The 25,185-nt window shown below is 39.2% G+C and overlaps 1 protein-coding gene across 1 annotated transcript in view; it reads right to left on the bottom strand.

Annotated features, from left to right (window-relative positions):
* Nucleotides 1–25,185, bottom strand: part of GALNT14 (polypeptide N-acetylgalactosaminyltransferase 14) — a 362,037-nt gene that overhangs the window by 208,397 nt on the left and 128,455 nt on the right. The window lies entirely within an intron of this gene.

Raw genomic sequence — 25,185 nt, 5'->3', positions numbered from 1 at the left:
GAAGCCATTCTATCTACAATTCTGTACTCACATATCAAGGAATAAGACTTCTTGAACCCAAAGAAATTACTTCTAAAAAGACAAGTTCAACATGAGCCACAGTGGCGCAGCGGTTAGAGTGCAGTACTGCAAGCTACTTCTGCTGACTGCCAGCTGACTGCAATTTGGCAGTTCGAATCTCACCAGGCTCAAGGTAAACTCAGCCTTCCCTCCTTCCAAGGTGGGTAAAATGAGGACCCAAATTGTTGGGGGAAATATGCTGACTCTGTAAACCACTTAGAGAGGGCTGTAAAGCACTGTAAAGCAGTATATAAGCCTAAGTGGTATTGCTATTGCTATTACAGTCTTAATCAGCTTCACTGCTGAATAGGGTTTGCAATTCAAATTCTACACCTATAAAATGACTTCGTTGACAATTTTGTTTGATTATGTCTTGCTGTACAACTTGGCCACAGTTTTACTGAAGACAGAATGCAGCAAAATGCAGCATTCCACATCAGATATTACACAATTCAGTAACCTTGCAGAAGTAGGAAAAATGCAACATCATTCTTGCAGATCTGCTTAGTTTTTCCTTGGTTCCTAAAGGATGAGTTTGCAGCCTCCTTTCAAGCTTTCCAACGATCACAGCAAGGAGCAGAGTTCCTCTTCTAGTAGATTATCCTTGAGATTTTCAGTCTTTGGGTGGTGGGCTCCCTGAAGTGTTTGAAATGGCAGAGTGCACATTAGCTGCTGTTGATCAGCTCATTAACTGGAGCATTGCCGGCAGCTCCTCTGCTGCCTAATTTGTGAGCTTAATGCCGACTTTAGATGGCTCACTGCATTCCTACAACACAACTGAACAGCAGGCATGCAAGCCCAAAAGATGATCCCCTCAAGGCATGAAGCAATTTAAAAGGTTCAATAATTGGAGACAATGTGTACCTGAGACACCCCAGCTGACACTGCCAATTTTACAATATCCTCAGAGGTCAAATACATCTAGAAAGGCAAAAGAGAGAATACAAAGCTCTGCACATCGGTGAAGGTTATTTCTTGTTTCTGTCTTATGCTTTCTTATTTGATAGGCTTCTTTCAAAACCAGGAAAGCAACGACCTTGCTGCATACAACAGACTCCAAAGTCAAAGTCATCTCCTCCAATAATAGGCAGGATAAAACACAATGTCTATGAGTTTTTATTTAGAAGCTTGATTCAATTTTCCACATGGTGGGATTGGTATTCCAGGAAGGTAGTTAGATAGTCTATCCTGTACGTGTGAGGATGGAGGCAAGTTATGAATGCTTAATTTTTCTGATGTTAGACAGTCTGTTAAGATGAATAGAACCATCAAATGTGAACTGCCTTTGGGGAATGATCCCATATCTGGAGATAGCATTTGGATATGGTAGAATTGAAGAGATGGTTTAAAACCTTTTGTTCTCAACTGACCTAGAAGAAAAGTTCCAAAGTTTTGTAAGATGCTCCTCTAATATAAATGGACTCTACTCCAGAGCAGTTTCCATTAGTTTCAAGGTGTCAAGACCCCAGGGAAAGGAGATCAGAAAGTCCTGAAGAAGACTCTTGAGTGAACTCAGTTATCCTAGTTCAAAGAAAGTGTTAAGTTCGGGCAATGAAGAGGCAGGAGACGATACAAGTGACAACAGCTCTTTGATTTATTGTGATCCCAGCGAAGAACAACAGGCAAAACCCTCTTTAAATAGTAATTTGGCTGAGGCATCAGCCAATCAGCAACGTGCATTTTCCCGCCCAAATTTCCCTCCTAAAATTCAAATACATTACAGAAAGGTTTTAACTGTGCCATTTCAACTTGGGGCTATAGTACTCCAATTATGGTACCCAACAGCTCAAATAATACTTCTTCTTCCGCCTTTGCAGCTTTCTATCACACAAAAACTGGAAGCATTTGAAAAAGCCATAAGATCTTTTCAAGAATCAGAAGCAATCTGACAGAGAACAAACAAAATCATTTCTACCAGCCTAATTAAAGCTTCGATTGTGCACAAATAAGTGCTAAATCAAAACTTTTCTTTCTGGGAGTTAATTGTAACCTCTTGAGGTAAGCTCTTCTAGGATACAGACAATGACTTCTCACACATTTTCCATAGATAGTTTCTTTGGACTCCTCAACCAGGATGGGACACAATGGAACTTGCTTATCAATAAAGCTTGCACATAATTATTTCCTGAATGACTGTGATTTTGAAATCCTTCTTTTGCCTACTTCATTTAAAACCTATATCCTCTTAGGACTGAGAGCCTATGTTTAGATCACTTAAATGAAAAACACTGTGCAGCCTATCATTTCAGAAGAAATAAATAAAAAAAAGAAAATGTTGCCTTAATAAAGAAATACTAGAAATAATATTGTAGTAGAGAAAACTCTGCTACATTCAAGAAAGCAACATATGCTGCATCATAAGAAAATAAATTAATATTGACTGCTGTATTAACTTTTATTTTCCTTTCAGTGAAGTACTAATATCGTACAGATTTCAGGCATAAAATGCAAAGTACACCTCATTTTCACAGAAGGGGTAAAAAAACAAATCCAGCATCCACAATCTGTCTGAATCTACTACAACACTAACAGCAATAATGCAAGAATCCCTTAGCATTCTTAGTCTCTGCCCAACTATTTTGTACCTTACAAGTCATTGTACACCATAGTACTTATCACAGTTAGTTGTTTTATATTATAAAAAATGCATGTTACTAGTAATAGTAGTAGCCCAATACAAGAAACTGAATATGGATGGTATAGATGCATTTTTTCTTTTTTCTTTTAATAATTCATAGAAAAATTGATTAAATAGAACAATAAACATATGCTACACAAGCACATGATACATGTAGATTAAACTACATATCCCTAATTCGTACTATACATTTCCCTACTCAGAAATTTAACATGAAAAGAGCCCTTCTAAAACTGATACTGATTATCCTCAGATAAGCCTAAGGATAATCTTTGAAAAGGAAAAGGATAATCAGTTTCACAATTCTCTGAACCTTTTCCTGCAAGCACAGGAAGGAAGATATAGATGTTAATGCTTTTTCTATCCTTGCCAGCCTGATGAAGTATATTCTCAGCAGCCCATGCAATGGTCATCCATCTACTAATTGCTTCTATGGGAGATGGGATCTTTACCCAACTTTGGAAGTTAATGCAGCTATCAGTTTCCGTAATAGCTGCCCTACCAAGCCAACCAAGAAGAGCGCAATTGTTAATATCAGGATATTAATGTAACATAGCTGGCAGGAAGTGGACAGACAGCATACTATTTTAAGCCTTTGCATCCCAGATGAGGTACCTGCTGGCTCTAAGAAAGCTTTCAGTCAGATAATGGCGGAAAGCAACTGAGCATAAAAACATAGCAGCATCTATATAGCTATCAGAGGTCAAAATTCTTTCTCTGTATACTTGCTTGTTGGAGAAAAAGTCATATTTGGTTATCATATTGATGTATTTATTCTCGTTGTGTTCCTTGTAATTATGATGTTATAATCAAACAATCTTAAACAGTCAATGTCAACTCCAAAAGAAAACACAACAGAGTTCTACTAACAGGATACAACCACACAATCACCCCAATCTATTCTTTTAAAAAATCATCCTTAGACACTGGATGCAATCTGGAGAGTATGAGAGAAGATGCTCTTTGTTATGTCCTAGGCCCAAACAACTACGGTCACTGTAGCTAACAGGAGCAATGCAAAGCAATACATAATTCCTCTTTTTGCCTTGCATTACTGCTTTAATGCTTAAGGCCGCTTGGCATGAATTTCTCCACTTTCTGAAAGACTTTCCAAAGGGAGATTAGACAACCTTAGATGCAGCATGCTCATCTTTTCATGGAGGAGACTAAGTTTGGCTGAAGTCAATAACTATTTGCTCTCTTATGATGGATTGATTATGTGCCATCAAGTTAGTACTGACCAGATATATTCCTCACAAATCCTGAAACATTATCAGTAGATTTGTCTGTACTAACTCCCCAGGAGAGGAATTAGATGTAAAGCAGGAGTGATAGTAAAAACTGATTTAAACCTTTGATCTTTTGCTAGCTGCTGCCATCATGTGATGGACAACAGGGAAGATACCACAAGAGTAATTTGTTCGGGGGCAGGTTGCCATGTGTCATCCTTTCTCTTACTCCCCCTCAATATAATCATGCTTAATAAAAGACATATTATAGCCAAAGTTTCAAGAAGAGCCTGTAAAAGAACTATACAATTCGCTTATTTCCAACTCAGCACTTTCCATTAAGATAACAGATAAACATTTAATTCATTGGCATAGTCCTATAACTCCTTTTCTGTTAGATAAACTGTGATCATTATCAGTGAAATAACAATGGCAGAGAAATAAATTTGTAGTATGTAAGCTTGCTTCTTTAGTTCTAAGTTTTTACTTTGTGAAGCTAGTTAGTCCTCCAGTGAAGTTAACTATTGTAAAATCAGGTCTCTCTAGAAATTGTGCTTTTACTTCACAACACAATAAGTTAGCAATTTTCCAAATGCCTATTTAATGGGACTCATTCTTGCTTAAGAACTATTCTAGGGACATAAAAGGATTTTGTAATTTTTGCACCGAACAACTACAGAGGTTTTCTAAAGCGAGTCTTACAGAATTCTGACTAAAAAAGTACAAGAGGTGAAATGAGCAAAATTACAGAAGTACAGTGTAGCTTTAGGCCAGGCACAGGGGAAGGGAAGAGAGTGAGAGACAATCTTTCTGCTCTTCAGAAAGCCACTGAGAAATGTATAAATATGAGAGAGAAAGCTTATTAAAGTCATTAATTTGGAGACAGTGTATGATACAGCAATTAGGCCTGAATTATGAAATGTTTTATGGAAACATAGAGCTGAAGTTTGATTGATACATATGGCAAGAGTGGTATATAATGAAAATAAAGCATGCATGAAAAGAAATGAAATGCTTAATACATGATACAGGTAGTCCTCAACTTACAACAGTTCATTTAGTGACTATTTGTGATTCTTGATGAGTGTATCTTGTCTTTATATGTACACTCAGCCAATAAAGAATTCTATTCTATTCTATTCTATTCTATTCTATTCTATTCTATTCTATTCTATTCTATTCTATTCTAAGCTAGAACAGCACTGAAAAACGTAACTTATGATTATTTTTCACACATATGACCACTGCAGCAACCCTGTGGCCATGTGATCAAAATTCAGATTTTTGGCAACTAACTCATATTTCTGACAGCTGCAATGTCCCAGGGCCATGTGATCATCTTTTGTGAATTTCTGACAAGCAAAATCAATGGGTTGACAACAGATTAACTTAATAACTGTGTTACTAGTTTAACAATTGCAGTGATTCACTTAACAAATGTGGAAAGAAAATGGGGCAAAGCTCACTTAACAAATGACTCATTTAGCCATTAAAATTTTGGGCTCAGAAGTTGATAACATGTTCGGCATTGAGCATGTAGCAACTAAATTTTTTTGATGTTATGTGATGTTTCCTTGGTGTTTTAATTTATTAATGGATACATATACCATTAATGGACACATATACCATATATAAGGATCCCCAATCAGCTGTGGCATTTTGAGGGTGGCTAATTGAGTAAATAGCACTCCACCTTCTCCCTGTGTGCTCCCTACCTTTGCTCCATCCCTGTCCATCTGGGTCAATTTTATTTTAACTGAATTTTATAATTAAGAACTCTAAAGGTAAAGGTTCCCCTCGCACATACGTGCTAGTTGTTGCCGACTCTAGGGGGCGGTGCTCATCTCCGTTTCAAAGCCGAAGAGCCAGCGCTGTCCGAAGACGTCTCCGTGGTCATGTGGCCAGCATGACTCAACGCCAAAGGCACACGGAACCCTATTTATTGTTTTATTTTTATTGTATGTGTATAAGCCACCAGAGAGACAGCCAGCATACACATTTAATAATAAATAAATTAGGAATGCTGCTAAAATCAGAGGGGGATCAATTCAACTTGTGAATGTGCATGTATTGTCCTAGGCATAATGATACTGTGTTGTTGGCTAAGAACATGAACGAATTTGTAGCAAATGTTAGATAGACTAACATTTGTTATGTTAGTTATACTAACATGTATTATGCCATATGTCGTATGAAACAGAAAATGAATATATCAAATAGATTGGGTTTTATGGAGAGAATGAAATGAAACATTGCAAGTGACATATAAATAGTGAAAGCCTAGAACAAGTAGATTAATTTTCATTTGTTTTGTTATCAAAACATATTCCTCCTCCTACAATTATGTGTTTAAGCTATTTCTGAAGGGTTAATGTATAGGTTTATTTCATGTTAGAGACATACAAACACATCTATCTACTGACAGGAAATTAGTAAAAAAAATATAGTCCAATATATAGTTGATACTCCTTTTACCCAGCTTTATATCCTATTTCCCAAAGTTTAAAATATAGCTTGACCTAGTCTTTGTCATGATACAGTTACTTATGTTAGTTTGTAGAAGTTTTGTTATCTATCCATCTATTACTGCAAATATGTAAGAAGGATAAGTTGATATATTTGAAAAATTACATACAAAGAACAATTCAAAGCAGGCCCATTGCAAAAAGGTTTGGAGGGGAGGTTTAGAATGAAGACTTCTAAGATGACCCAACAAAACAAGACACAATTTTAAAAAAGAAATGAAGTAGATCTGAGGCAATAACACTGAAGTGGCAAAGTAACGAGAGATTTAATAAGGCTACCAAAGTGGGAATAGTCAAACACTGTTGTACATAGAAGTAGATGATAATTCTAGCTATTACGTAGTGAGATCATGCATAGTGGGTGCCAATCTGAATTCTTCTGAACCATAAACCTAGCTCAGTGAAGTAGGCTTTGAGTTGGAAAGGCATGGATAGTTATGGCTAAATATGAATCTGTGAAGTTTCTAATTCAGAACATCCAGAATAGTGGTTCTACAATGTGCCCTGTTTCTAGCTAGTCAACATGACATTTTACAACCAAATGCTTTCCAGATATATACAAATTTCTAAGCATATGCTGATAAATAAGTAACAATGGAGTTGCTTTTTATCACTCTCTGTGTCAGCATATGGTCTGTCAAATCCTGGAAATGCCCTGAAATATGCTTTTATCCCCATTCCCTCAATCTCTCCCGAGAACAATCCTTTGCTCACCAAAACCATATAATTCACTGAAGAATGGTAACGGAACCTGCAAGCAACAGAATGTCACTGGGTGACCTAAAGATCCTTGGCTCGGTTACACAGTTTTGTACAAGTGTAGAATCATCCCTGCGGGGACGTAAGAGATCATGCTGGGAAAATCATAGCATCTGCCTTAGCAAACACTTATAGAACTGCAAGCACCATTTGTCGTCCTGGGGAGACAGAATTAAAAAATAGCTTCCTTCCTGAACAGAATAAGGCAGCATCCCCCACCCACCCACTCACTCACTCTTTCTAGTTTCCCATTAAAGAAATGAAGGAAATATCTCTTACACATTTCTAGGAATGCTAGAATAAAATAGTGAAATGGTTTTTTTCTTTTCTTTTTTAAAGGAAGAAATGTATTTTCAAACCGACGGGCTTGGGTTGGGGGGTGGGAGGGAGGGGGTGGGTGTTGGGGGTAACCCGTCGGGGGGGAGTCCAGTTCCTGCGCATGCTCGTGGCGGGGTGGGCGGTCCGAGGTCATGGGGAGTCGGTGTTCCATTGGTCGAGGGTGGTGCTATTTCCACGGTAAGGGAGGGGCAGATATGGCGGAAGTGGGGCTCATATCGTGTTAGGGGTGCGCTCGATGCTTACAGGCGATCGCGCGCCCCGAGCCCTCAAACTTCTCCCGTTCCCCGGATGGTCAGGATCCTCAGGGCCCTGGCCTTCGGCTGATGTTATGCAATGCTCGGTCCGTGGCCAATAAGGCCCCCCTAATTCACGATCTTATTCAGGGGTGCCGCGGACCTTATGGGCGTTACGGAGACCTGGTTGGGCCCAGAAGGGGCGTGCCCTTGTTCAGATGTGCCCACCGGGTTTCGAGCATTTCATCAGCCGAGGGGCCAGGGTAGGGGTGGTGGGGTGGCGGTTGTGATTAGAGAGAGTCTAGAGCCGAGGAGACCACTGTACCTCAGATTGCGGGTGCGAATCCCTCTTTGTGAGATGGGGTCATAGATGTCAGATGGGCTTGCTGGTGGCGTACCTGGCTCCTTGCTACGTGACAGCTGCCCTGCCCGAGCTCCTGGAGGTGCTTGCTGGGGTGGCAGTTGAGACCCCAGACTTTTAGTCGTGGGGACTTTAACTTGCCATCGTCCGGCTCGTCATCGACGGTAGCTCGGGAGTTCATGGCTTCCATGACCTTGGACCTGACCCAAGTAGTTGATGGCCCTACTCACGTTGGGGTGGCACTCTGGACCTGATTTTTGTCTCTGGTCAGTGGTTGAGAGATCTGGACTTAAAGGAAATAGTCATTGAACCTTTGTCATGGTCAGATCACTCTCTTCTTCGTCTGGACTTTCTGACCGCCATTCACCACCGCGGGAGGCGGAGCCAACACGTTGGTTCCGTCCCAGGCGCCTGATGGACCCGGAGGGTTCGGACGGAGCTTGGGCCATTTCCTGAGGGTCTGGCTCACGGCTCGGCTGAGGAACTTGTTGCGGCCTGGGAGCGGGCGCGGCGGGGCCTTAGACCGGTCGTGCCTTTGCGGCCTCTGACCCGGCGCAGGTCCCAACCAGCTCCTTGGTTCTCCGAGGAGCTGAGAGGATGAGCGCGGAGAAGGCGCCTAGAGAGTTCCTGGAGGTCTAGCCGTTCAGAAGCTGATCGGACACTAGTGAAGTCCTATACTAGGGCTTACCTGGTGGCAATGAGGAAGCGAGGCGCATCACGCCTCCCTCATTGCATCGACAGATAACCGCCCAGCCGCCCTGTTTGGTGACCCGCTCCCTCCTACACCAGGGGCGGGATGACCCGTTGCAGGGACGTGCTGAGGAGTTTAACGGTTATCTATACGATAAAATCGTTCAACCGGGATGGTTTGGACCAAGATTGCGGTGATCTGGTGAGGCGGCTGAGGGTGGTCTTGGTGACATTGTATGGGATGAGTTTGACCCTGTCGCTCCGAGGACATGGACAGGTTGTTGGGAGGCTGAATGCCACCACATGTTTACTGGACCCGTGCCCCTCCTGGTTGGTGCTGGCCACGCAGGAGGTGCCACGAGGCTGGCCCCAGGCGATTAGGAGCGGTTCCTTGCTGGAGGGATTCTTTCCGGTCGCCTTGAAATAGGCGGTGGTGAGGCCCCTCCTCAAAAACCTTCCCTGGACCCGGCTGTTTTAGGTAATTATCGTCCAGTCTCCAACCCGCCGCGAAGGTTGTAGAAATATGGTGGCATATCAGTTTCCCTTGCACCTGGATGAAACTGTCTATCTAGACCCGTTCCAGTCCGGTTTCCGACCGGTTACAGCACGGAGCGGCTTTGGTCGCGTTGGTGGATGATCTCTGGAGGGCCAGGGATAGGGGTTGTTCCTCTGCCCTGGTCCTATTAGACCTCTCAGCGGCTTTCGATACCATCGACCATGGTATCCTGCTGCGCGGTTGGAGGGATTGGGAGTGGGAGGCACCGTTTATCGGTGGTTCTCCTCCTATCTCTCCGACCGGTCGCAGTCGGTGTTGACAGGGGGCAGAGGTCGGCCCGGGCGCCTCACTTGTGGGGTGCCGCGAGGTCGATTCTCTCGCCTTCTGTTCTTTATCTACATGAAGCCGCTGGGTGAGATCATCAGTGGTTTCGGTGTGAAGTACCAGCTGTATGGATGACACCCAGCTGTACTTTTCTACACGGACCACCCCAACGGTTATCGAAGTGCTGTCCCGGTGTCTGGAGGCCGTACGGGTCTGGATGGGGAGAAACAGGCTCAAGCTCAATCCCTCCAAGACGGAGTGGCTGTGGATGCCGGCATCCCGGTACAGTCAGCTAAATCCGCGGCTGACCATCGGTGGCGGGGCACTGGCCCGATGGAAGGTGCGCAACAGCGTCCTCCTGGATGAACGGCTGTCTCTAGAAGATCATTTGACGGCCGTCTCCAGGAGAGCGTTCTACCAGGTTCGCCTGGTGCGCCAGTTGCGCCCCTTTCTGGACCGGGAGGCCCTATGCACGGTCACTCACGCCCTCGTGACGTCTCGCCTGGATTACTGCAACGCTCTCTACATGGGGCTCCCCTTGAAGGGCATCCGGAGGCTACAGTTAGTCCAGAATGCGGCTGCGCGGGTGATAGATGGAGCCCCTCGTGGCTCCCGCATAACACCCATCCTGCGCAGGCTGCACTGGCTACCTGTGGCCTTCGGGTGCGCTTCAAGGTTTTAATGACCACCTTTAAAGCGCTCCATGGCATAGGGCGGGTTATCTGGGACCGCCTACTGCGTCCAGATACCTGTCAGCGTCCCGTGCGCTCTCACAGAGGGGGACTCCTCAGGGTCCAGTCAGCTAGGCAGTGTCGTCTGGCGACGCCCAGGGGAAGGGCCTTCTCTGTGGGGGCTCCCGCCCTCTGGAGCAGCTCCCCAGGACTCCGTCAACTTCGGACCTTGAACCTTCCGTCATGAGCTCAAGACACATTTATTCATCTGTGTAGGACTGGCTTAGATTTTAAATTTTATAGGGGTTTTAAATTGATTTTTAATATTTATATTTCTATTTTTAATGATAGGGCATTGGAATAAGTTTTTTAAATATTATTTTAATTTTGTATATTGATGTTTTATATGCCTGTGAACCGCCCTGAGTCCTTTGGCAGATAGGGCGGTATATAAATTTAAATAATAAATAAATAAATAAATAAATTAGCAACATAATGGAAATTGAAATACATTCTGTCTCTCAGTGTATCTTTTGTAGAAGAGGAGCATTCGTTTTTTTTCTCCTTACCATCACCTACTAAATGAAGAAGTCAGAAGTTCTGCTGTGCTGGAAAGGCATCTCCTCACTTTATCAATTCCCTCTCCATACATTGTCACTTTTCTCCAACCCATCACCTTTAAATAAATTGAGATTGGAACTCTTCAATCCCTCACCCTGCATGAGAAACAGAGAAGAGCTTGATGACTCTCTGTATTTTCACCCACACATTCAAGCTATGTCAGAAATGTTCCTTAAGCCCAAAATGATCATTTAACTATCCCAAAAAAAGAATTTCAGAAGGCAGAAACAGACAACCGCAGAGATAGTATGATCTAAATTTTAAACATTAATAAAATGCCTATACATGTAAATCGATTTGAGAAGCCACACGGCTTTTGCTGTCAATTTTTAAGCTACTCGTTCAAGATCTAAATGTAGATTCTGGGTAGTGTCATCCACTAGTATGCTGATGCTATCCAATTGTATCTTTCAACCACAGTCAGCCAATCTAACTCACTCTTACTAAGATGGTTGTGGCTGTGGAAGATTTTATTCTTGGATGGGGTACCAGTTCCCTTTTAGGACTGATGTGCAGTTTGGAGGGCTTCTTGAACTCACAATTCCTGCTCAAAAAGCAGATGGCAGCTGTAGCCAAGGGGCCTTTGCACTGTGCCACTTCCTGGATTAGGCAGTCTTCTAGACAGTCACTCACATCCTTGTCACAGAACAGCTCAACTATTACAATTCACACTACATGGGGTTGCCCTTGAAAACCATTGATTCATAATACAGCAATTCACTCAGTGGCTGCCACATGGCACTTCTGCTTTGTGAGTTGCACTGTGCCAATATGCTTCCAAGTATAATTCATGGTGCCTTCATCACTCATAAAGCCTTGCATGGCATAGGGCCTGGTTCTCTCAGATAACTAATCTCCCCTGGTTTTTGCCCAGCCAACAGAGCTCGCAGACTGGATACACTGCAACAAGGTTATATTTCAGGACCCAAGAAGCACACCATCTGTCCCATGATGCTTACCCCCTGAAATGAGATCCTCCTTAGATCCAGACAACTCCCACCCTGTTGGCATTCTGTAAGGCCTTTAAAACCGGCTGTTTTCCCAGGCCTTGAAATAGGGTAGATGGAAACCTCTTGTTATATTTATTGTATGTTACATATGTTCTGAAATAGCTGTCTGGCTATTTTGTCATTTTGTTTCTCTCCTTCACTGTTATTTCATTTATTTTGCTTTATTTGTGTAGTTTTATCCAGAAATGGCTGGAGTTCGGCAGTGCCTAGTCTAGTTTCCCTGGTCCCTTATTTTCTGACTGCACTATTCTGCCCTTTTGGAGCAAATAGAAAATACAAACAAAAATAATGATGTCAAAATATTTAAACTTCAGTTATTTTATCTTGGTTTCCCGTTGTTAGATGGGAATGGCAGCCTAACTCATAAGATAACAAAACCAAAAAACCAACACATTTATGCTGATAATACATATATTTATAGGCGTGAATATTAACACAAATTGTATCTCCTCATCCCTTAAGAGTCAGAACATTATATTATTCTTTCTCTCTTGGGCAACCTTCCTATATGAAATCGTACTAACTCCTGTAAATGCATTATGAGAAAATGACTCAACTGGTCCCATATTTTCAAATTTTAGAATACACCTTAAATAAGTAGAACTGTGCAACAAACTCATACTTTGATGTAGGAAAGTCTTCTGAATGACATTATAATCCCTTTGAGTTTTAGAGTGTGTTGTCTTTAGACACATAGTTGTTAATATAGTGAGATGGTATTTTTAATTTAGCCTAAAACATGATCAAATTCTGAAAACAGAATAAAGACATTCTTCAGAAGATTTTTATAATATTGATGATTCTCTATGTTTCATCCAGCATGGTTGCTGTTGAGCAGTCACTTTTAACTCTTCATAACTCTAATTAAAATGATTTCACCAAGACTATCAGGTCTTCCTTTGTAGTAACTACTTCTTTGGTTCTTCTAAGCTCATGCCTGTTTTCATGAGTCATTGTCTTTGACAAGCCTTTCAGTCACTCTTGATTTTTTTTCAACATCAGGTTCTTCTCAAATGACTTATGATTTCACAAGTATGCAAAATATTTAAGATTTAGCTTCATTTTTAGCACTACCAGTGTTTTTCTTCCTATAGCATTGAATAATTTGTTCTCAGTTTTTTTGTATTCTTAACTATTTTCTCCAACATCACAATTCAATATTTTTTTTCTTTCAGCCTACCTTTCTGATGATCCAGCTTTCACAAGTCATATATAAATCTAGATATATTTTATCTAGATTTATCATCTTTCCCTAGTTGCAGGCAGCTCTCTATTGTCTTCATATTTAGAATTAAAACAATGGACTGTATTTATATAGTCATTTAAATGTGCCCCATCCTTGTTATTTTTGAAGATGCACTCAAACCATGCACTGCTGAGCCAGATATGCTTGGATTCCTGCAGCAAACCACCTAAAAGAAATTATCCTCTTTGTCTTCAACAGAGCTTTGGACCAGATGACACACTTGGAATTTTAACAAAATATAATGACATTTCGCCAAGTGGCCAGTATGATGGACTTACACAGTTTATGAATGAAGCTAACAAAGATGCTCACTTTCACAGCTTTGCTGGACACTGCTGACCACTTTCCATTTTACTTTTGTGGATTGAGAGGAGGGCGTTAGACAGATTCCAGATGAAAATTTTACTAGAATAGGTTTTTGTTTTATAAAAAGGCAGCTACTTCTTTTAGTCAAAGATGATGATGATCTCAATCTTGATTATGATGATCATGACTATGATGATAATGATATCAGAGACAGGAAGAATAGGATAATTGAAAGCATCAGAGTCATAGTCTATGGGCATTTTGACACTCATGTGTACCATACTTGGACAGGGTCCCAGTCTAGATTACCAGAAATAACAAAACACTTCACTATTTAAGGTAGTTTAGGTCTTCTGTCAAGGCATGGAGCGTGGAACATGGAGAAGTAAAAAAACAAAACAATGTTGCTTCATGTAGAAAATTTGTGGGTTAAGAGAGCTCTTTAATCTTTACAATTGTCAGACTCACACATTTAAGAAAACATTTTTGTAGCAACATATTGTTGGAATTGTTCCCAGTACAATACTAAAAGAATAAGTGTTAACGTGAAGGTATTCAACCAGACCTTTCTAAAATAAATAAATAAATAAATAAACAAATAAATAGCATGCTCAAATAAGCCACTTCTAAAATTTTCAATATGTACTTGATATTTAGTTGTACAGTTATCATCATGCTCACTCAGATCAAGAATATGTGTTTACCTTCATCTGTAGTATATTCATAAACAGAGAGAGGAAAAAAATTCATACAGTGCTCAAATATGCACATTTACCTGGCTAGTGCACCTTTTTTTCCTTAAGAAAAAAAAATCTTTCTTAGCTTAGCCAGAAAGATGTTCTTTCAGGGATAGGCCTTTGGAATGAGCCAGAATTAAAAATGCAGCATTATTAAAGTATCTGCTGCTTTGTAAAGGTTTGTTCTTTATATCAATAGTAATGTAAAAACTTCTATCATTGGATGTGTATCAGATGAACAGAAGAACTTCTTTTTTCCCCCTAAGAATCAGTATCATAAATAAAAGCTGCAAAACTGGGCCACTGTCTTAACAATATTTGTTTGGTGATTGATAGTTTGAATATAACAACAATTGAGTTGAACTTGGTAATTTTAATCATAAATTGCTGAAAAACCCTTTGTATGGTTTATATATACTTTTTGGAGTGTTTGTAAAGATTTGGTTTTCTGTCATCTCATTATGAAATAAGGACTTTTTATAATATTGCCAGCTGTAGGTTTGATTAACGAGTAATAGAATAGAATAGAATAGATTTTATTGGCCAAGTGTGATTGGACACACAAGGAATTTGTCTTGGTGCCCCTGCTCTGAGTGTACATAAAAGAAAAGATACCTTCGTCAAGGTACAACACTTACAACACTTAATGATAGTCATAGGGTACAAATTTAACACTTAATAATACAACACTTAATGATAGATAGATAAGTGGGTGATATGTGACTCCTTTAAATTCTTGACAAATTCTACAATCAATTTACAGTAAATAGGGGGTATGTTTTTCACACGATGCTATGGAAAATTATGTTTCCCATTATTTACTCATTACTAAATGGTTAACTTCTGATCCAGAATCTCGTTAGATGAGATTAGAAAGTGACATCAGGATATAATCCTAATCTGAAGATGGTGAGAAAGTATTTTATTGAAAGGTCTGGATAAACAAGGGAGATTTTGAAATATCTTAATTCATCCATATGGTTATTTTAAGGATTTTGAGAGGCTGTGTTTAACTATAACATATCTGAATCATCTCCAGCACACTCATCAGATGCTTTAGCAACTTTAGAGGTATCTGGAAATTCAGGATGTTTAAAATGAAATGAAACCAATAACTCCATTTTGTATGAAACTAAAAATAGGAAGAAGGTTATCACTGGTAAAGTGAAGTATGGAATGAGGAATTGGAATGTTCAGTTTTTGAAAATCAGTGAGGCCATGTTTTAAGATATGTAAAATTATAACTTGGAAATTAAGATAATTCATAGAAAATGTTGTTTGATATTTATTGGACTTTTCAATTAAAAAAAAAGTTACGTATCAGGTTGCAAGAATTTTGAGGGCTCCCTGGCTCACATCATTTGGCCATGTCCAGTCACAGTTACCTTTGATTTTTAAGTGAAAGTATTTTGGGGAAAATATAGCAAGTACTTTCTAAAGCAGGGGTCTCCAACCTTGGCAACTTTAAGACTTGTGGGCTTCAATTTCCAGAGTTCCTCAGCCAGCAAAGCTCTGGGAGTTGAAGCCCACAAGTCTTAAAGTTGCCAAGGTTGGAGACCCCTGTTCTAAAGTGTCACCCTGACCTCTCAATAAAATACAAACGAGATGCAAAATTATACTTGCAAATTATGGAATTATCCTTCTGTGGAACCTGGAACTTGATTAAAAGAAATATTTGACTGAAATGGGAAAAATCTACAGTCTTGTCATTAAAAATTAGATCCAAGATATGTCTTTATCCATTTTTAAAAATATCTTTATATTCTAAAAATAAGAAAATGGAAGCAATATGTTTCACATGGTCTAGATTAAAAAATAATAAATGTAATAAATAATAAACTTTTAATTTATTAAAATTGTAATAAATTTTATATCAATATTCTGCACATCAACTTTTGATATATTTTTCTTTTGTTTCTCCGCCCCATCCCTTAAGTTTAGTTTATTTGAATCATGATAATTTCTACGATTTTTTTTATCCCTGATGCATTATTCTTTTTTTTTTTTGGTATCACACTAATAAAATATAAGAATATACCTTGGTTTTGTGGGGGGTAGTGTGGGGTGTTCTAAATCATTAAAGCATTCTTCTCTACCTGCCCCCCTCCCCTGAATTTCTCCATAACATAAGCCCATTGGCCATTTTCCCATTTTCATCCCTTAGTGAATTTGCCAGCATTCTAGAACAACAGGGAGAGCAAATGATCACCCACCATGGGTGTTAAATGCCCTTCCTGCTAACTGGCACAGAGACTGCCCTCTGTGGCAGCCTTACCTCAAAAATATCATTAGAAAACAAGAGACAACAATCAACAAGAAGCTCTTTTACCAGAAACGCAGCTTAACTACATAAATGAGCTTGGTGCAAATTCATTAACTACTATCAGAGATTGGGAGACATTAGGTAAACCCAAGTTATAGGGACTAAATATATGCTGATGCAGAAAGAGAAGAATGAACTTCAAGCATCATCTACTCTGGACTGAATGGGGAGAAATGTGAACTTTCCTGAACCAAGAGCCAGAACTGCCTAACTAATAGTATAAGCTGCGTCAATCATTGTTTCATGCACAACTGATGTTCCAGAAACATCCAATCTAATCAAGAGGAAAAATTGAGGCCACATTGCTATTGTCTTATATGACCTTGGACATCACTCTGCTGCATAATCCTTTTCTCAACTGCCTATTTGCTTCACTATTTCATCTCTACCTGGTTTTCTTTAGAAATTCTCCATTTGCTTGTCAATACTTCTGCAGTTCGAATACTCTTTCATTATTTTAGAATTCCATTTAAAGAAGGAACAGCTATTAAAATGACTTTGTGAAACCTAAACCATCTCATTTCTTCACCTTCTTTTGCTAAAGAACTAACTATTGTTTCTCTAAAACTTTTAATAAGAAACCCGCATGCTGCAAAGCAGAGCATCAACTAAGTTAAAGGAAAGTATATGGGGCTCACAGGACATTTTTAAAAATAAAAATTTTGGGTATTTTCAATCTAGGGCAAATGAGGCTCTTTGGCCATTTTAAAAAAAATATTATTAGCATTAGATCCTCTCATGCCATTTAGTATTTCAGGCAGAAAGGATCTCCAGTATTTTGGTCTTGGGCTATTACTTCAGTGTTTTCCCATGGGATGTTTTTAAGTCTTCCATGAATATATTTTGAAATATATTTTGAGGAAGTCCAATTGACCATTTAGCATCAAAGAGAGTCCATCTTGTTGCCATCTTGAGAATTGAATTGTTCTCCATTGGGAGAATATGGGTTGAAAGTTGGAGTCTTTTGCATGCAACAATGTTATGTAGTTTGCAGGAGTAATTCTTTTGGAACACTTCTTCATTAGTAACATGGTCAAAATAGTGAATCTTTAGGATTTGGTGAAAGCATCTTTTTTTGGGAGATGTCAAGTCTCTTGTTAATACTCACTGATGCCTTTCAATGGCTATTTGTGCAGAAGAAGCAAAAAGAAAAACCAACCAACCAAAAGTCAAGTAAAGAGTGTCATCTCCAGTTTGCTCTTTGGTGAATGAAATTTTTGGGACTAGCCCAAAGGTCAGCAACCTTAAACACTCAAAGAGCCACAAAAGTCCTAAAGGGAAGTCCCCATTCAATTCTGGAGCTGACCAGAAGTCCAGTTCCCCCATCATAGTCTTCTCCTAGCATGGCATCTTTTTTCCTCTGCTGACTGGAAGTTGGTTCCCCCACCATAGAGTCTCCTTCTAGTGCGGCATCCTTTTTCTTCTACCTGTCCTAACCGAAAGCCCTATCAATTATGGAGCTGACCAGCAACAGGGAGCCACAGCAGAGAGATGAAAGAATCACATGTGGTTCCAGAGCCATATGGCCCCCGGACTAGCCCATGTTCCCCAAGGTAGCCATAGGCAAACTTTCATATAGTGTGCATTTTGTGCATTACTCTCAAAATTCTTTTGAAGTCAATCAGCCCCAAACAGCTGGAGAACCCTGAAATTAATATATTTTTTTAATATTCTGTCTTTTGAATGGCAAGCTCTCATTCTACTAACCTTGGCATCAACATGAATGAACACAGCAACTGTCCACAGTCCTATCCAGAAGATATTATATCTCTAAGGTCCTTAATATGCCCACAAGCACCTCTTGGATGCCCTGTTGGATTTGACATCTTTGCTCTGTGATTGGTCACGTGAGCAAGGCTCCAATTTTATGAGCAGGGAATTCTTCTCCCTAGTACAACTGCAAAGCAAATGATATCCATTCCAAATGCCAAAGCTATTGCCCAAAACCATTGGCTGCCCCTACTGTTATTATTGGAAAGAAATTCAGGATGCTGACTTTACCAACCTATTCAGCACATTAAGGGTTTCTTAGTACTAATTTCCATAATATACTATTGTTGGGTTTTAGGAATCTGCCAAATTTCCCAAGCTTGAAATAGCCATTTTAAGGTTTTAATCTCTGAAGAAAACACTTCATGTTCTGGAAACAGAGCTCAGACTTAACAATAGAATCTCTGTCCATGGCTGACTCTGAACTTATAGAAAATTCAAATTCACATCTATTAATTACAGCAGTGCTTAAAAGTCTGTGAAACCTTTTTGAATTTTCAGTATTTCTGCATAAATATTGCCTAAAATGTGTTCTGTTCTCTGCATTCCTTAAAGAGGATCCAATTAAACAGAGAGTCAAAAAACTTGTATTTGTTCATTGATTTATTGAGGAAAATGATCCAAAGCCACATATTTGTGTGTGGCAAAAGTATGTGAACCTTTGGGCAATTATAAATGTAACTAAATGTTCCCAATAACTCTAAATCATGTTGGCTTGAAGAAATTTTAGCCCATTTCTCCTTACAAAACAGTTTCAACTCAGGGACGTTAGTATTCTTCCTCTAATGAACTGCCTACTCCAGGTCTTTTCACAACATTTCTATAGGATTAAGGCCCGGATTTAGAATTGACTATTCCACATTAACTTTTCATAATTTACCAATTTTTGGGTTGTGTGACTTGTGCATTTTGGGTCATTGTCTTCCTGAACCTCAAGAAAACTTCCCCAGTTCTCTTGAGGTTCAGTTCATGGACAGATACCCTGACATTTTACTATTATTATTTACTATTCATAGTTTTATTAATGATGGACATCTGTCCTGCTCCAGAGGCAACAAAGTAGCTCTAAACCATTATGCTGCCATCACCGTGTTTCACAGGTGGTTTAATTATGCTGGAAAGCAGAGTTTGCCTTTTACCAAACAGAACACTTCTCATAACAGTCTCAGGATAGACATTCACCAATCCAAGAGATGCCTTTAGTTCCTTAAAGATTCTGACACTAATTATATGGTTTTATGGTTGATCTTCTTTATATTGTGTTACTGCGTTGGCTTTACTGTGCTTACATACTAGCATAAAATTTCTACTACTCCATAGTAGATATACAAATATTTTTTAAAAAAACTGGTCAACATAGGGTGCTCTTTGAGCTTGACTGTTTTCTTGCAGATGTTTCATTACCCAAACTAAGTAACATCATCAGCGCTAGCAGGGAGTGGGGTTTGCTCTCAATTTATATTCTAATGGCTTGCTCTGTCAGTATTGGTAGAAGTGGTCTTGGTAGGTGTTAGGTTGGGCTGTTTACTGTTAGCTTGTTTGGCTGTTTCTTGATTGGGGTATTGTTTACTTCTTGATTGTTAGTGTATGCTAATTTTGGTGTTAATTTCTGTTCATCTGGGTGTTGACTGCTGTTGTGGTCTTTTTGTTCTGTTTTTGGCTTGTTGATTGTCTCTTTTGAATGATACGTAGATGTTGTTTATGTTTATGTGCAGGTTGATGGCTGATTTGTCAGAATGGCAGACTTCCAGGAATTCTCTAGCATTTTTGGACTTTCAACCCTGAACTACAAATATTCTCCTTTGCTTGTCAACATTTTATAAATAACAGAAGTTATCAACGACAAGTTGATCAGTACCATATTTCAGGAAAATGTGCTAAATGGCCATGTTAATTGGAAATTTAACTCCATTAATTATTTGAATCATATTTATGAACCTGATCTATTGGAAGGATGATTGTTTTTATAGGCTGTGCCCAGTCTAGCAGAACTATTATACCTATCATTTAAAAAAAGAAATAAATACTAATACATTAACAATTTGCTTTGTACTATTCCAGCTGGAGATCCCCAGAAGGTAGGCTAAGGTCATCCTAACATATTTTCCTATGTTATGTTTCATCAGTTCAAATTGCAAAAAATTATTCCCCTCGGTGCTGAGTGAAAAATGCTGCTGGCATCCTCTACAGATACAGTCCTTTTCTATTGATACTTGAAGCTCTCAAGGGAAGAAAAAGTCTTCAGATGAAATAAACAGGGAATTTCAGATAGAAAAGTCTGTTCAAGGGTATAAAATGAGGAACTAGAAGCAAAGTCAAGGCAGAGGCTTGAAGGGAAATATAATCCTTGGCAGATAACTCCATTAGCGAACAGCAGCAAATAGAGTCTTGGACTGCTCAAAGACCTGCTGCCTAATTTCCACAGTATAATAGCAGTATATAGGACAATTCCAGAAAGATATCTCAACAATAGAAATGGGTCCCAGCCTATGGTCTATGAGCATATAGCGGTCCTCAAGAGTGCTGAAGGTTGTCCTTGATACAGATAGTGATGCAATAAACCTTCGAGCTTGCACACTTTCTTTCAATGGATTTGGATGTAATGGGGGAAAAATACCAAGTAATGAAGTTTGTTGTAAGGGGAAGTTGTCCATATAATGTTCACTAAAGGTAAAGGGTCCCCTCTCACATATGTGCTAGTCATTCCCGACTCTAGCAGGCAATGCTCATCTCCGTTTCAAAGCCGAAGAGCCAGCGCTGTCCGAAGACGTCTCTGTGGTCATGTGGCTGGCATGACTAAACGCCAAAGGCGCACAGAACACTGTTACCTTCCCACCAAAGGTGGTCCCTATTTTTTTACTTGCATTTTTTACATGCTTTCGAACTGCTAGGTTGCAGAAGCTGGGACAAGTAACGGGAGCTCATCCCGTTATGCGGCACTAGGATTCAGACCACTGAACTGCCGACCTTTCGATCGACAAGCTCAGTGTCTTAGCCACTGAGCCACCACATTCCTATATAATGTTCACTATTTCCCCTTAAAAATAGGTATGTTTCAGTAGATGTTTCACATTTGAGTTTCAGATAAATTGGCCATCATGTGAATTAGAGTTTGGGCAAGTTTTTGGTAGCTAAAGTTTGAAATATTAAATTAAACATGGCTTTGATGGAGGCCAAACAAAATTAAAAGAATCCACACCTAATTGAGAGTTGATTAAATATTAGAATCAAGGATGTCCATTTCACGTCTTTATGAGTATGATGTAAAGAATCAAATATTCATAATGCAAAAGATAAGCATGTGTTGTTGTAAGATGCAAATGCTATCAATGGGGAAAAGTTGAAATTGAGGAAAGAAAATATATGAAACTGGCACTGGAAAGAGCAATCAATTCAGCAATGATCAAGTGGTGTGTTCAGCAGTGTTCATGTGGTGTTAATGTACGTGGAGTGGAACTAAAACCAGCAGCTAATACAATAGCAAACCACATGAAAAGAAGTTTCAAAGCTTGTACTGGATGGCTATGGTGATTTTGTAAATGACATGAAGTCATTAACAAGCAAATCTTCAATGCAATTTCAAGTATATCAACGGAGGAAACCATTCAGAAAATGCTTACATGTACTAATTGATGACAAAGGCCTCGTACTATAACAAATCTACAAAACCAATGAGACTGATTTGGTTCACAAGAATTGTCAGATATTTAAACATGAAATACTACAACAAAATGAAAGGTCAGCAAGGACAGGTTCTTGGTTTTACTTTGTGCAAACTTTGATGGATTGTACAGACTAATGCTAGTCATATTCAGCAACTCACATCGTCAAAAATACAGAAAGATATTCTGTATCACTTGTCAGCCATATATTATAATGTTTTATACAGTTTCCATCATTGGTTCTTTAATCACTTCATGTCAGGAGTCAGAAAGTACCAAAATGAGATGCTAAAAGTATCAACTGAGAATAGGAAGACTCTCCTAACTCCTACTCATCATTCAGGGGGGGAAAGCTGTAGGAAAGATGGACAATTTAAATGCAAGTCTTTGCCAAAAAATACATCAATCATCTGGTTCCCAGACCACAGGAACATTCTGACAACTAAAAGAGAAGATTTTTGGAGGCAGCAATGGTTATGTCAGGAGGACAAGCCTGATTAAGAAAAAATACAAAAGGCAACACACTTTACAATATCTGAAAAATGGTGAGTTTAAGTCAGCAATCTTTAACTTTGCTGCAGCTTGGAGAGCTGTCAAAATTTAAGTGCTGGCAACCAGCTGGAAAAGAATATGTTATACAAGAGAATTAGTAGAATTTGAAGTGAGTGTCTCATACAGAACAATAAAGGTGGCTGGTGGCAAGGAAGCAGCTGAAGACACTACGTTGCAGTGGTTAGAGAAGATGAAGATGATACTGAATGCCAGATAATCATAAGAAAGTGAGAAGTTATGACCAGTATAAAGACAATCATAGTGACAATGCTCCAAATCAAATTATGAAGTGTGGAGATTCCATCTTCACAGTATGGCACCTTTTACTGATTCTTTTTCTGATCCCGAAGTCTAGACTCACCATATTACACTATCTTCTATGCTTTAAGAAAATAATTTTGCAGAAGCAAATGCTGCTCAAACTGAATTACAATTGGACACTTCCTTAAAACTAGTTGGTTGTACAATGTCATCCTTATTGAACCCTAGCATTTCTGCTACAGATGATGGATGGATGGATAGATGATAGATAGACAGATATCAGAAAACAGTTCTCTATGCATATGTGTGCCTTAGAGCCACCAAATCCCAGTTTGTATTCAACAAACCCATCTCCCCATTAGTTTATTTAATTACATTATATATCAAAATCATCCATCTTACAACATTTAATAAGATAATGGCCTTATTGATTAAAATGCCACAAACTTTGAAACATAAATATCAACATTCAGGAATTTTGGTGATCTGGCAAGAATCTACTTATTTAGAAAGAAATGGGAGGAGGGGGGAGGAGGAGGAGGAGGAGGAGGAGGAGGGGAGGAGGAGGAGGGGGAGGTGGTGGTGGTAGTCTTCTGAACATCTGAATATCTACAGGAATCTCATGTCCCAAGTGGTTTCAAAAGGCAACTGGACTTTCTTGGGTTTGTTTGCTTGAAAACGTTTCTTCAGAATGAAGAAGTTTCTTGCATGAGAAGCAAAAGGTTTTCAAGGGAAAACAAACAAGAAAGTCCAGTTGCCTTTTGAAAACCATGAGTTATTTTTGCCATACAAAGGCAAAAATTGGGAACCATTTCTCTAAACTCAGTGAATCATATTTATGCATCAGTATCTGTAATGTCATCCATTCCAACCTCTCTGAAGGAGCTTGCTGGACTGCTATCTTAGTCTGATTAAAAGCTGAGGTACAGATGTTGTCAAGGCTTTGTCCTTTGAATTGAAAATGTTATATTTTCCAGCTATAAAACCTTGGATCCAGAATTGGCTATCCTTCCCCTGAGGTTCAAGACCATTTTTCACATTTTATGACTGTTGAAGCATCCCCATGGTCATGTGATCAAAATTCAGATGCTTGGCAATTGACTCACATTTATGATGGTTGCGGTGTTCTGGGGTCATGTGATCATCTGTTGCAAATTTCTGTCAAGCAAAGTCAACGTGGAAACCAGATTCACTTAATAACCATGTCACTAAATCAACAACTGCAGTGACTCACTTAACAAGTGTGGCAAGAAAGATAGTAAAATGGGGCAAAATCCAGTTAACAACTGTCTCACTTAGCAACAGAAATTTTGGGCTCAATTGTGGTCATAAGTCAAAGACTACCTATAATCCAGAAACATCTATGGGCGACAAATTAAAATCCAAGCATACCCTCCTTGGCAGGTATGCCTTAACATCCGGTTTATCTCTTTTGTTAATTGACCATCAAAAAGCAATAAAGATTTTTCAGCAGAAGTTTCATTTTTTTTTAAATAAAGTGAAATAAAACAAAACAAAACACAGGTTTGCCTTCATCCAGCAAGAGAATCAGGATATGTTGTTCTGCTGAGTGGATATCAGAAGCAAAGCCATAAGATGTGCATCAAGGGAGACATTATTTCCAGCATGGCTCAGTTGTTTCTATTTTAAAATGATTTTTCATTTAATATGCAGCACAAAATCCTGACCTTGCTGCCAGACATGCAAGCACTTTGGAGCATATATAGTTTTCAGGTTGAGACTTTCATGAAACAAAAATCAGAAGCAATCCTACTGATTTATTTCTATTTGAATTGATGTATGCGTATAATTATGTATATATGTGTATCTAACAAACCCTTCCCAAATAATTTGCCTGAGGTTTCTGGGGATGACTTTAATCCACAAAGCGTTTTTTTGTTTTTGTTTTGTTTTTGTTTTAATGAAATAGATGTTCAAAGGAAAGAGAACGTTCTTTTACATGGGGATCTGGTCTCCTTGATATCTGTAATGCCGCAATGTTTTTAATTTCATTGTTGCATCTAGAAACTTAGCAGCACATTCCTAAAGAGCCTCTGAAGGCCCAGGAGGCCAAGTTCAGTCCCTCACTTTTCAGGTTAGGCCTGGCAAAAGTTCCTGGAGACCAGTATGATCTGAACTAAAAGAACTAACAATCTCGTTTTATTTATGCAGCTTTTTTGGGAGGGAGAGAAATGTTAAGAACACAATAACTCTTAACAGTAGAAATCAGGGCTGTAGTGAGGATGAATATATGTTCACAAGAAAACCTATTTCGTTTATTTTTTGGTGAAATTAATTTTTTACAAACTCATGGCGCAAGACAGAAGAACAAACCTATCAGGGAAGATTGGGCAGTCCATCTGCATCTGAAA

This window comes from Ahaetulla prasina, chromosome 1, assembly GCF_028640845.1.
Source record: "Ahaetulla prasina isolate Xishuangbanna chromosome 1, ASM2864084v1, whole genome shotgun sequence".
Taxonomy (NCBI): domain Eukaryota; kingdom Metazoa; phylum Chordata; class Lepidosauria; order Squamata; family Colubridae; genus Ahaetulla; species Ahaetulla prasina.
This window is presented reverse-complemented; position numbering and strand designations above follow the sequence as displayed.